Source organism: Pteropus alecto, unplaced genomic scaffold, assembly GCF_000325575.1.
Source record: "Pteropus alecto unplaced genomic scaffold, ASM32557v1 scaffold87, whole genome shotgun sequence".
NCBI lineage: Eukaryota > Metazoa > Chordata > Mammalia > Chiroptera > Pteropodidae > Pteropus > Pteropus alecto.
This window is the reverse complement of record NW_006443225.1, coordinates 21312379-21324081: the sequence shown is the minus strand read 5'-3', so window position 1 is coordinate 21324081 and position 11703 is coordinate 21312379. Positions and strand designations below refer to the sequence as shown.

General features: G+C 52.1%; 1 non-coding gene across 1 annotated transcript; it reads right to left on the bottom strand.

Moving 5' to 3' along the window:
* Nucleotides 1-477: 477 nt before the first annotated feature.
* Nucleotides 478-596, bottom strand: LOC112472648. The gene has a single exon (XR_003043735.1). It is a non-coding gene; the product is annotated as a 5S ribosomal RNA (ribosomal RNA).
* Between the last annotated feature and the right edge of the window lie 11107 nt (nucleotides 597-11703).

Genomic DNA, 11703 nt, shown 5'->3' with positions numbered 1-11703 from the left:
TTTGGTAAATTCTGATCTAAAACATCACTTAAAAAAAAATTTACAGAACTCATACGGCACACTGTTGCAGAAATATTCAACTCATTTTTAACTTGGACAAGTCATATTTTTCAAAGTCAGGTATTTTAAAACTTAATAGCTTTACCATGTTTTGTTCTCCCCTCCAAATATTTTCCATTCTTTATTTTTTTCTATATTGATGGCAGAGATCCCAGGATCTGTTTTGCTACAGGAATAGCTTGTGTGGTAATTACGTAAACTAATAACGATGAAAACTTCACCGGCAGGAATAATAAATGGCTTTATTATGCAGAGAATACTATTTCCATGAGAAAGTATGAACTTAGAAAAACGAATTATAGATAGGAAAGTCAATGTCATATATATATATATATATTTTTGGCGAGGCAACTCTTGGTTGACCTCGCAGCTTGCAAGGACCTTGTCAGTTTACAATCCCTTATTTTTCATCTTTTATGCCTACAGCACCTGGTCTTCCTAGGTGGTCTCCCATCCAAGTACTCACCAGGCCCGACCCTGCTTAGCTTCCAAGATCAGACGGGATCGGGCGTGTTCAGGGTGACGTGGCTGTAGACTCAATGTCTTACATTTTTACAAATCTAGAAAAATGTCAGAGAGTTAAAATTTGTCATCGGAAAAAGTTTTATACAAACAAAACTGACACTCTTAGAATAAGAAGGGACCCCGGAGGTCATTTGGTACCATGTCGCACACCAGCTGCAGAAATAGGGAGGCACTCGTGGCTTTTGGGGCTAACCATTAAGTTTCCAGTGATCTCCAAGTATTAGAAATATCTATTTTCTAGTAAAAAAAAAAAGGTGCTTCCATCAGCTAGTTCCATTTCTACTTCTTCAAAATTTATAATAATAAAATGATGACTTTATTCAGTTTACCAATTTTTAAAAAGAAACTGTTACCGAATGGCTTTTAAGAATATTTGGAATGGTTTTTCTTTTTTATTTCATATCTTTTCTTTAACATCTTTATGTAAGAGTGCTTTACACGCCACGCAGAATGATAAAACGTATTGGAAATAGTGAAGAACTTAGGAACATCACAAACAGCCTTCTTTCCTTAAAGGAAGGGAAATCCAACTTCCTGAAAAAAGGGCAAAGAAATTTTTATTTTTTAACAGAATCACGAACCAGTAATGGCAAAATGGGGGATAAAATGAAGATGCTCTGACTCATTCCACTATTTAATAAGTGATTTATAAACTATTCCTAATTTTATGCGAACACGAGCTTATTATTACCCAATTAGCCTTAGAGCTTTCGTCTTAGGTGCGTTTTTTCCTGGGCAGGGGACCGTCCCCAGAGACCCCTTCTCTGCTGAGTAAGGACGACAGGACCGGCTCGGTTGCGCCTTCTCTCCGCTGGAAGCCGGCTGGGCGGGACTCTGGGACTCAGCTGGTCGTAGGCGTACGTCTGTCACGTGGCCGTCCCCCTGCATCGTGTCTCAGCTGAAATAATATAAGACACACCTCAGGGGCCGCTACAGTGCCGGTCGCTCCCGGAGTCACACCCCACGCTGCGAGGCGGTCGGGGACAGTCGCGTTTGCAGACGATGGGCTCCGAGGGCACCACGTGGGTGTCCAAGGCGGCGCTTTGTAGCCGCTTAATCCAGGACTGCGCTGGGCAAACGCACACGGAGTGCTTCGGAGACGCAAACGCTCGTGCAGAAACGATGCGTTCCGGTTCCCTCCGGGGCGCCCGCTGCAGCTCTTCGGAAGGTCGTCCTCACGCTGAGCCGCTGGCAGGACGGAGTCCGGGGGGCCAGCACCCCCTCTCCGCGCTGCGTCGGCATCTCCGTGGAGGTACCCCCATGGCAGGCACGCCCTCGACCCCCCGCTCCTCCTGGCATTTGCCTGCAGGAGCATGTTCCGTTGCTCGCTCTCTGACGGGCATCACTCGGCTCTCTCTGTGCGGGAGGCTGGGCGGGGCCTGCGATGAGCTGGTCGCAGCCGCGTCTGAGACCCGGGGTGGAGGACGAATCGTGTGACTGCTGGACCCCCGCTCTGCCTCTCTGTTGAAAACCGCTGGACTTCCTTTGGCCTTAGCGCCCCCACCATGAAGAAAGGGTGGTGGTGACTGTGCCTGGTTCCTAGGTCTCAGGGGAGGGGAGAAGGGAGCACATCCAAACTGCTCAGCGCAGCGCCCGGCGAGGGGTAAATCTGCAGCAAATACCCGTTCAAACTGTTTTCCCAGTCACTACGTCGGTTCCGAAGCCAAGGCTGGCTCACGTCCTAGGCACTTTATAACTATGTCCTGAGAACGTGCACACACTGAAGGTGTGATCCAAACACCGACAGGTAGGAAATATGGGCATCCCTCCCACTTAGAAGGTCTTAAATGCAACCCCAAAGCCCAGCTATGCCTATTGAAAACACGCAGGTGCGTGTTTTGATTTGACAGCGTGACCAGGCAGAGGAAACCGCACACTCGATGCTCACACGCTTCTGAGTGCGTTTCAGTGCGTTTCAGTCAGCTTAACATTTCTCCCACAATCCGCTGATCGGGCTGAAAACTAAATCTGGAACCAGCTGGCGACGTCGTAGGAATACTAAGCGGCGTGGTCTGCGCGAGGCTTGAAATCGACATTAACGCTTTTTGGATTCTCTCTGGAACCAGCAATGAAATCGATGCGGTCCCCTCACTGACCGACTCGAATGAAAATATTGACAGGTGTGCGTTTCAAATCAGCATAGGGTTCTGATTTACTGTTTGATAATTACCTTGTAACAGGCGGCTACGAGCGGAGAGCGCTGATGGGAAAGATGTTGGGGACGGATCGCGATTCCGGCCTTTTCGTCCGATCGGAACGCGAGGCCCGCAGCCGTCCGCGTTTTCTCCTGTTTAGTGCACTGATGTGTTCCCAGCGCTGCGCACAGTCAGGGCTTCGTAACGAGTAGAAAAAAAAAAGAGTGTTGATTTTAAAAAAGATGAGCGATCTGGAGTCTCTTCTACCTGAAAGCACGTTGTGGGAGCAAATGTGTTCAAGGAGCCGATGCGACTTGTCGGTGGCCTTGTGTGCCACGCAAACACATTCGGAATGATTCGGGCACCAAGGAGTCACTGAAGGTGCGAGGGGACACCTCGCTGGGCGATAGGTGTGTCTCGGTCCGTTTTCTGAAGCCAGACTACAAAGATCCCGCTCAGCGGTGGAGTGACCTCTGCTCCGCGTGTCATGCCCCTCCCTGGAGAGGAGAGGACTTTGAGTTCACTGACGCTGACGTCGGTGACGCTAAAACATAATGGCCGTCGGGCTCGCGTTGAGCCTGCGAAGAGACAGGCTCAGCCTCTGGCTGTGGGTTTTGAAAATTGTGTGGACGTTGGCAGTGACCGGCTACGGACATAAATTGACCTTAGTATGTCTGTACACATCGCGAGTCCTTTTCGTTGTTAGATTATTTGTAAGATTATTATTATTTTATTCCTTCAGAATAAAAGATAATATTAATGGCTTTCGATTTCAGATCCTAGAAATCCATACATATGGAAAAAAAAAAAACAGTGCAAAACCTAGAAAAGAAACTTAGAAATGGAGGGTATGCCTTTTTTTCCAATTTTTTTGTATCAGTCCGTGTGTTTCTATTTGATCGTGTAAGTACATATTCAAATTCTTTATTACCCCTCAGTAGGAAATCAGTTAAGACGGTATTCTTTCACAGCCAGAGAAGGAACCTCAGTCCAAACATTTGCTTAGAGATCAAGGAGCCTTGACCTTGGTTAAGTATCTTCTCATCTGTGGAAGTCACGTTGATACTTTTTGTAAACAACCGGTAGCTCAAGTGGATGAATTGTGACTTATTCGCCACGAGGACCTCTCCGTCTCTGTCGGGCTGAGCTCAGAGGAGTGAGCGTGGGGAGACTGGGACACAGGCACAGTCCCTACTCCCTTTGTTCCCAGATCAATGGCTCCTTTGTAGTCAAGGCTACGGGTGACGCATTCCGAGGCCACAGAGAAAGGCGAGCTCAGCCCTGAGGTTGCCGGAAGGGGAGCAGATTTGCAGAACGCAGACCGGTCGGGTCTCTCGGATGTTTCGGGTTAGAAGCTTCTGCAGCTTCTAAGTTTCTGCAGTTATTAACCCAAACCCAAATCACCCTGCTGTTCTCCAGCTGGAGTAAGAACAGGTGTCTAAACCTTCACACAAGCCTAGGGGGAGGCTGCAAGGGGAAACCATGGTTTAAAGAATCCGAGAAGCCGCGGCTGTACGTCCACCACAATGAATCTCACCGCGCAATCGTTTCTTTGACGGGCTGCGAAATGAGATGCGGCAGACACGGAGGAGGAGCTGGGGACATTTAAGTTTTCACCTTATTGACTAGAGAGGAAACTAACTCCCACAGGAACTCCCACGGCAACACCCCGCTTAACCCTGGAAAGTGCTTCTTGTAACTGAGTGAGAAGCATCACCCTCGATGGTCTGGGTTAACGTTACTTGTCTCCACACACCAGCCTGGAACTTCCTTGATCAAAAAAAAAAAAAAAGGCACCGTTACTTCCGTCAGAGAGATCTTTACAAAAATACTCCAGACGACGTCATTGCTCATTTCACACGTGCGCACGCACACACACACGCACACACACTCGATCTGTAGGAACCGGACCGACCACAGCCAGCTTCTTTGGGGTCGGGCATCGAGGGGAGTCGCTCAGATGAGGAGCGAGCGGAGCCTCGTAGTGCGGGGAGGACGGAAGGACAGAAGACTCGGTTCTCAGAGCTGCCGAAGGACCAGCTAATTAACTCGCACGTTCGCGGTTTCTACCCAAGGGAAAAGTCTTTGCTCCTAATGCGTGCAGGTCACAGAGCTTCTGGGGACATAGACGTGAATTAGACTCCAAAGGCGGCTGAGTTTAACCGGTAAACAATGTGGCACGTGATCGAGACTAATTAGTCTCCACTGCTGGGTGGGTGTGTGACTCTTTGGTAAACACCGAGTGCTGCACGTACATTTATCTGTGTCTCTCTCTATCCTTTCAGTTAAAACCTTTTAGCTGACAAGGATCTGGTGATAGAAAGTGCTGGAAGGTTGGACGGGGACCAGACCAGTGTCTGAGGGGCTGTCTGCCCCGGGCAAGGCTGCAAGTGTTGTCAGCTCGTTATTCTACATGTGCCGTGGTACCCACCGTGTTCCTGTTTAAGGTGATGGTCAGGAATTATTTTCATGACAATTATTTTAATGCAGAAACAACGATTTCCCCAGATGGCCTGAGAAGCGTAGGACTCGAATCCCTGTCATTCCAACCATTTTTTCCAAAGTCAGTCTCTTATTGAAACACATGTAACAGGGCCCAGCGTTTTCTTTTTGGGTTTACATGCAGAGAACGTCGCTTTCCAGGGCGTGCAGTCCTCTGTGTTCTGACAGACGCTCAGAGCCCCGTGGCCGCCACCGCAGACCGCCCGCTGGCCCCTGAGGGACCGGGCTGGCTCGTGTGCCCGTTGGGGGAGCGCAGGAGGCATTGGGTCTCGTGGGGAGCCGAGCAGAGGCCACTTCCGAAACGAGGTGGGCGGTCAGCCTGTGAGGGGCCCGCGTCTCCGGCTGGCTTGCGGCCGGCCCTCGATGAATGGATGGTCTTTGGGGCTTCCTTGTAGGTGAAATGGGGCCCTAGTGCAGCTTCAGTGATGGGTCTCCGGGGCTGCAGACCCCGGCAGCGTGGCCTCGGTGATACCTAGGACCTGGGGCCCTTGGCTGGTCCGGGGCGCCTGGCGGCCCGCGCTCCCTTCTGAAGACCTCGGAACCACTTAGTGCCACAGCCTTGCACCTGTCACATCGGGCTGCTTCTCGATGGCTGTCCGGTCTCTGTCCACCTCTGCTCTGTCGAGTGAGGGGGGAGTGACGGTGTCCGCGTGTCTTCAGCCTCACATGGGTCCCCGGCCAGCGCCCTGGCTCAGAATGGCACAGGTGCCACATTTATTTGGTAACCGGCTTTGGATAATGATAACGATTCTTTTTTAAGTTTAGGCTTTTGTCTTTCGAAAGGGCTGCAGAGGCCCGGTTCAGTTTAACCACAGCTAAGCAGGCTCTTGGGTCAAAAGGCACCTCTTGGGGGGTAAGTCCACCTCCTCACGGAGCTGTTAGCTGAGACTCGGACGTGTTTTACGCTCATTGAAAACGTCTCTGAGCTCGTTCATATGAAGGGATCACAATGCTCACGAATCATGTAAACACATGAAGTAAGACAACATCCTGAAATGTGGGTGCCGGTGTTTACCCCCCCTCATTTACGCCTGACCCTTCCCCACATCAGCTTAAGACGCAAGATTATTTCCCTGCGAACGGAAGATAAGAAATAGTTTGTCCACCATGTTTTGTTTGGTTTTGACTTATCCAAGACCCATTTTCGATGGTCATCAGGAGAAAGGCCTGAGACAAACAAGCCCGGACGGTAAGAGTTAACAACAGATTTGGAAAGGGATGGGAGACCCCCCTGCTGCACCCACACCTTGGATGCATGGGAGACCCCCCCGCTGCACCCACACCTTGGATGCAGACGCGGAGTCTCTAGGAAGCAGGAGGGGCTAGGAGCCCCCTTCCAGGAGACCGGAGAGAGGGGGACCCTGGGTACAGCGGGTCCTGCTGGGGACCGCGGTGCTGGCGAGCCCTGCCGAGGAGCCCAGGTGCCACTTGTCTGTTCACCACAGGAGACGATGGTGACCCCAGGAGACCCCGGGACACGTTGACGCCCCTGTAACAGGGGGCGGGCACCCTCAGTACCCAAAGGGGAAGGGACATGTCGGGAAAGGTGCCAGCCCCGTGGCTTGCATGTGACTGGCTAGCAGTGAAGCCAGCACAGGACAAAAGACCATTATTCAGCTGTTGGAAACGGGCAGACTAATTAGAGTATCCACAGGCCACGGGCGAGTGTGGTCACCAAAAGCCCAGAGTTCGTCCCCGGCGCCCCGGGCCCGTCCACGGTCGTGTTCGTCCCTTGGCACCTGCCCACGCACCTGGGGACGGATTTTTAAGAGCGGCAAACTGAAGACCAAAAACTTCTTGACTCAAAGGGATGTCTCAGGCTGGACGACAAGGTTTTAGGAGGTCGGGTGGGCAAACGTGGTGGAGCAGTCGAAGGAACGAACCGCTGATACGGGTGACAACTCGGGCGAATCGAAATAATTACGCCGAGCGAAAGGGGCCAGAGACAGGTGTGCACTAGACGATGCGATGTAGATAAAACCTCGGAAAATGCGAACTGTGCTGTAGCAACGGGATGCAGGCCAGAGCTCGCTCCGGGACTCGAGGGGGCGGGAACGGGCAGGAGGGAGAGATGACGGGGCCACAGGGAGACTTTGGGGGTGACGGCTGCGCTCAGCACCCTGCCTGTGGCGATGGTTTCGCCGTCGTACACACACGTCGAGACGCGTCGAAATGCCCACCTTAGCTATGTGCAGCTATTGTATGCACCTTATTCTTCAACAAAGCGATTTTAAAAACACGAGTGAGCAGCCCCCGGCGGAGCGGGCAGCCGGCTCTGCATCCTGCAGCCAGAGCGGGCGCTGCCAATAGCTTTCCTCGGAGCAGATGGGGCTGCAGGGCCAAGAGGTAAAGTGACTTACGAAGGACCCCACGGTTTGAGCTGCCGCTTCTCCCGTGTCACGCTTTAGGCCACCGTGCTGGGTGCCACCCACAGGTAGCCCCTCGGAGAAGCAAGGCGTGTCAGCTGTGAGCTGTCCCATCTCCACAGAAGACGCACCCACCAGCCATTGTGGGAAAACACAGCTTATCATCTGAGTGAGGGCCTTAGACCGGGCCCCTGCTGCTAGACTGGCAAGTCCTCGTGATTTGTCACTCGCTGTGCTCTCCGCGGCTTCTCCGAGTTGGTTCATGAGCACCTGTCACTGAGCCTTGAAGAGAGAAGGTTCCGCAGCATCCTCGGTGCCTCTGTCACCCTGCTCCCTCACAGCGTGGGAACCTCGAGCTGTTTGGGGCTGTTCATGCCGCTTAGCCCGACATGTTGGGTTTCAGAGCCCGGCCTCTCTGCTCCCGGCCTCTCCCCTGGGCCTAGGGCACTGAGTGGTTCCATTTGATGAAGGTCACGGGCTGCGTAGAGATGCAGGGAGGGGCCTCGGGCTGCCGGACGCCCCTCGGGGCTCCTGGCGGCCTGCGGAGGAAGCTCGCTCAGGCACGGGGTTCGCTTTATCTGGAAGCAAAGCCTCATTTCGATGAGTCAGTATTTCAATATCCCTCCTCTAATTGAACGTTCTCTCCTCCATGGGTAAATTGTAAAATTGGGGTGCTTGGGCTATTTTCCAAGTGACACCGCAAACAAACATTCACTGGTGGAACACTCTGTCACCTCTGGGAGGAGAAATCTCACCGACACCAGCCCCGTCCTTAAACGAGCTGAAAAGGCACAGCCTGTGCAGAGTCTTTTATAGAAACACGACTTAAATAATAAAAATAAGCCCCTGTGGTGTTTTCCTTCTGGAAGAGATAATGCTTTGTTTCTTCTGCTCATCTTTCATATCTGTCAGAAAAAACAAAGAGTCTAACTCCATCAGCATCTGAGGTGCCTCCCAGATTTAAGCCCTTAAAGAATCCCTTCCCGTCACCCAGAAAATTAACTCGTTCCACGCCTGAGGGCACAGCCCTGTTTCCCTCCCATCCTCCTGTGTCCACGGGGAGGCCCCTCCCTCCCCCTGGGTCAGGCAGGGCTGCTGGGAGCAGAAGTTAATTGGAAGTGCCCTGAGATGGCGCACTGCCTAACGGCCTCGATGCATTCTCCAGAGTTTCGAGGCATCTCTACACTGTCCTTCCTTTTTTCTCCTGATAAGTCTCTTCTGGGAAGAGGGCAAAGCAAACTATCAGGAAATCAGCAGAGGACGGCCCAGAAGCTGCCGAGAACAGGCTCGGGGAGGGTCTCAGGGCTCCCCGCCCCCCGCCCCAGGAGGGAGGAGATGCTGGGGGCGGATCACAGAGTCACTGCCTGCAAGCGGCGATGGGTGCCGGCGGGCTGTGGTCCAAGGCCGCGCAAGGCATCTTTTTTTTTTTTTTTTTCTTTTTACCTTTTTATTGAGACCCGTAGATTGCTGGTCGGGTCTTAGACAGAGTGACGATCTCACAGGAAACAGCTCATTTTCCGCCCACTCAGGGATGTAAAGTTATGCTGACTGTTTTCACTGAATGTACATTTCACGAGTAAAGCACACAACCCCTCCGTGCCGTCTGCCCGGACTGCGAGTCCGTCTGTTCTGTGAAATGGTCTCGGTTTCCGCCTTTTGTAATTTCTTACCTTGGGAATTTCAATGATTAGATATTTGACTTGTCAATCGGATTTCTTCAACTCTGCCTTTAACCCCCATTGTTGAATATTTTTTTTGCTATAATATTTTTTTATTTTTCGGAGAGCTTCTACTTGTGTTTCCTTTTAAAAAACTAGAAACATCCTGATTCAATGCCTGATCTCTCTCTAAGGACATATAAATACCTGTTCTACATACATTATTTGAATAGTGTGTGATCTGCGTGGTTTCTGTATATACGTTCATATGAAACTGCCTGATGAATCAAGCGTAAGCCAAATGATTTCAGTATTAACAACTGTTAAAAAACAGTATCAAACGTTTCTGATTTGGACAAACGGAAATCTTCCCAAGCTAACAGAATCGGTTAGCTGTACAGGAAGGGATTTGCTGTCCGTGAAAGAAGCTTCACTGTGTTACTAACGCGTGACTCAGACGGGCAGTCACGAGGCAGCGAAGCCGTGACCCGTCACGATGTGTCTGTGCAGAGGGTGGTGACCCACGGCACAGGGACGGGTAGCCTGCTCTGAATCACTGTGCGTTGTCAGTGACAGGCTTTAATCTGGAGACTTGTGAGACAGCGCAGCCTCCCAGCACTCGGCGAAGGTACCAGGGCTCAGGCCAGAGGGAAGGGTGTGGTTAGGGTCCTTTAAACCGGTTACTGGGGTTTGCTGAACGGATAACAGAGCAAGCTCTGTGCCAGTGCTGGTGTTCTCTTTCGAATCTCTCCTTTGTCTCCGGGGACGTCTGGATGCTTCACTTGCTCAAAGAACCACACTTGAGTCCACAATACACTTCCTGTTCCAGAACTAGCTGCATTCAAAATGGCAGATGGGTTTTTCAATTTTCCACGCAATTTAGTAAAACGAATCACTCTTTATCGATAAAATAACATCGGCCATCTCTTGATGCTCGTCGTCCGGTGTCCTCACGGACTGTCTGGGTCCTCAACGCTTTTGAGCGACGTTTTCAGAACAGGGCAGGAAATGATCCGAGTTGCCAGACACTGGGAGCTGCAGATGCTCCCTTTTCACTGAGAACGGATGGCGGGGTCAGGAGGCAGCGGGGCGTTTTCGGCTGGGGAAAGCTGTCGCTGAGCTTGCCTCAACCTGTCTCAGCACCGTCCCTTCGGCTGCAAGGATGTTTAGCCGGCTGTGTTTGTGTGACTGGCTCCTCTTGTGTAGATCCTCCCTTAAGTCTGAGTTTCTCGGAAAGACTGAGGGTCTGACCACTCAACTCAAGGAGCCCTTGTCACAGTGGTCTGCTGATTGTTGATTTCACGGGTCATTTCACCCGTCCTTCCTCCCCATCTCCACTAGAATATAAGCTTCCTGAGAGCTGGCACCTTGTCCACCGGGCCACCGAATCCCATTGGGTCAGGCGCACATGTACCTGGCTCCTAGCAGGCACTCAAAAACAGTTGTCGAATGAACGTCTACATGGGCAGGCTGTGTTTTAACGCTGAGGAAGTAAAGTACAGAATGCCTGTCGCTGACTTATCACCACTGCTTGTCCACGGACGACACTTAATAATGGCCGTGGGGCAGATGCTCAGTATCAAAGGGCGAGGAGCCAGCGTAGGCTGTCGTTGATGGTGAGGCCGTGGACGCGGAGAACATGTTTCAGAAGCACTTTCTCAACGGCCGGCCCGTGACTGAGGACAAATACAGGGAACGGAGGCCGAGACCGTCCACGGGCCAGCGGTCCGTGCTCACGCGTCGCCCCATGCCCGCCCGGGCACCTGTCGGCCCGGGACACCTGTCGTGGGCCCCGCTTCTGTCCGGGGCAGCTGTGCTCTGAGCTGTCTCCTCCCAGCACGGGAACTTACCTGCCGGGGCCCCGCTCCCAGCCGCGCGTGCTCGCCACACGTCCGTAGAGCTCCAGGGGGACGGATCTCGCCTCCTCTCTGATAAAACAGATCAGAATGCACTGCAATGTCGCCCTCCCCGTTCATCGTCCAGTAACGAGCCGGGGACTGGCTCAGGAATGGCCGGCCGAAGGCGGAAAAGCGGCTTAGCGAACCGTCTGGGGATGGGCCGACATCCGCTACAAGGCTGAAAGGGGGGCACGTTTAGGGTCCGCCTCCACGGAGACAGAAACTCCGTTTCCCAGCACCCTCCCCACAGCCACGTCCAGTGACTCGGTGGGCTTGAGCGTCACTAAGGACGGGACTACGGCGTCAGCGGGAAAAAGTTTCAGCTGTTTATATCGGTTTGATGAAGAACTGGGGAGATACGAAAGTGCTACGTTTTCCCGATTTGTTTCATAACCACTAACAACACGTCACCTTTCCTGAGCAGCGAACGCGCCTCCGGAATGTTCCTGAACGCGTGGTTTCTTGTTTTATCTTCGCTTTACAGAAGGCCGGGGCGTTTAGGAAATTTTGCCAACGGTCATTCGGGTAATAGGAAGCACAGCCAGAGATTCGATCCCGG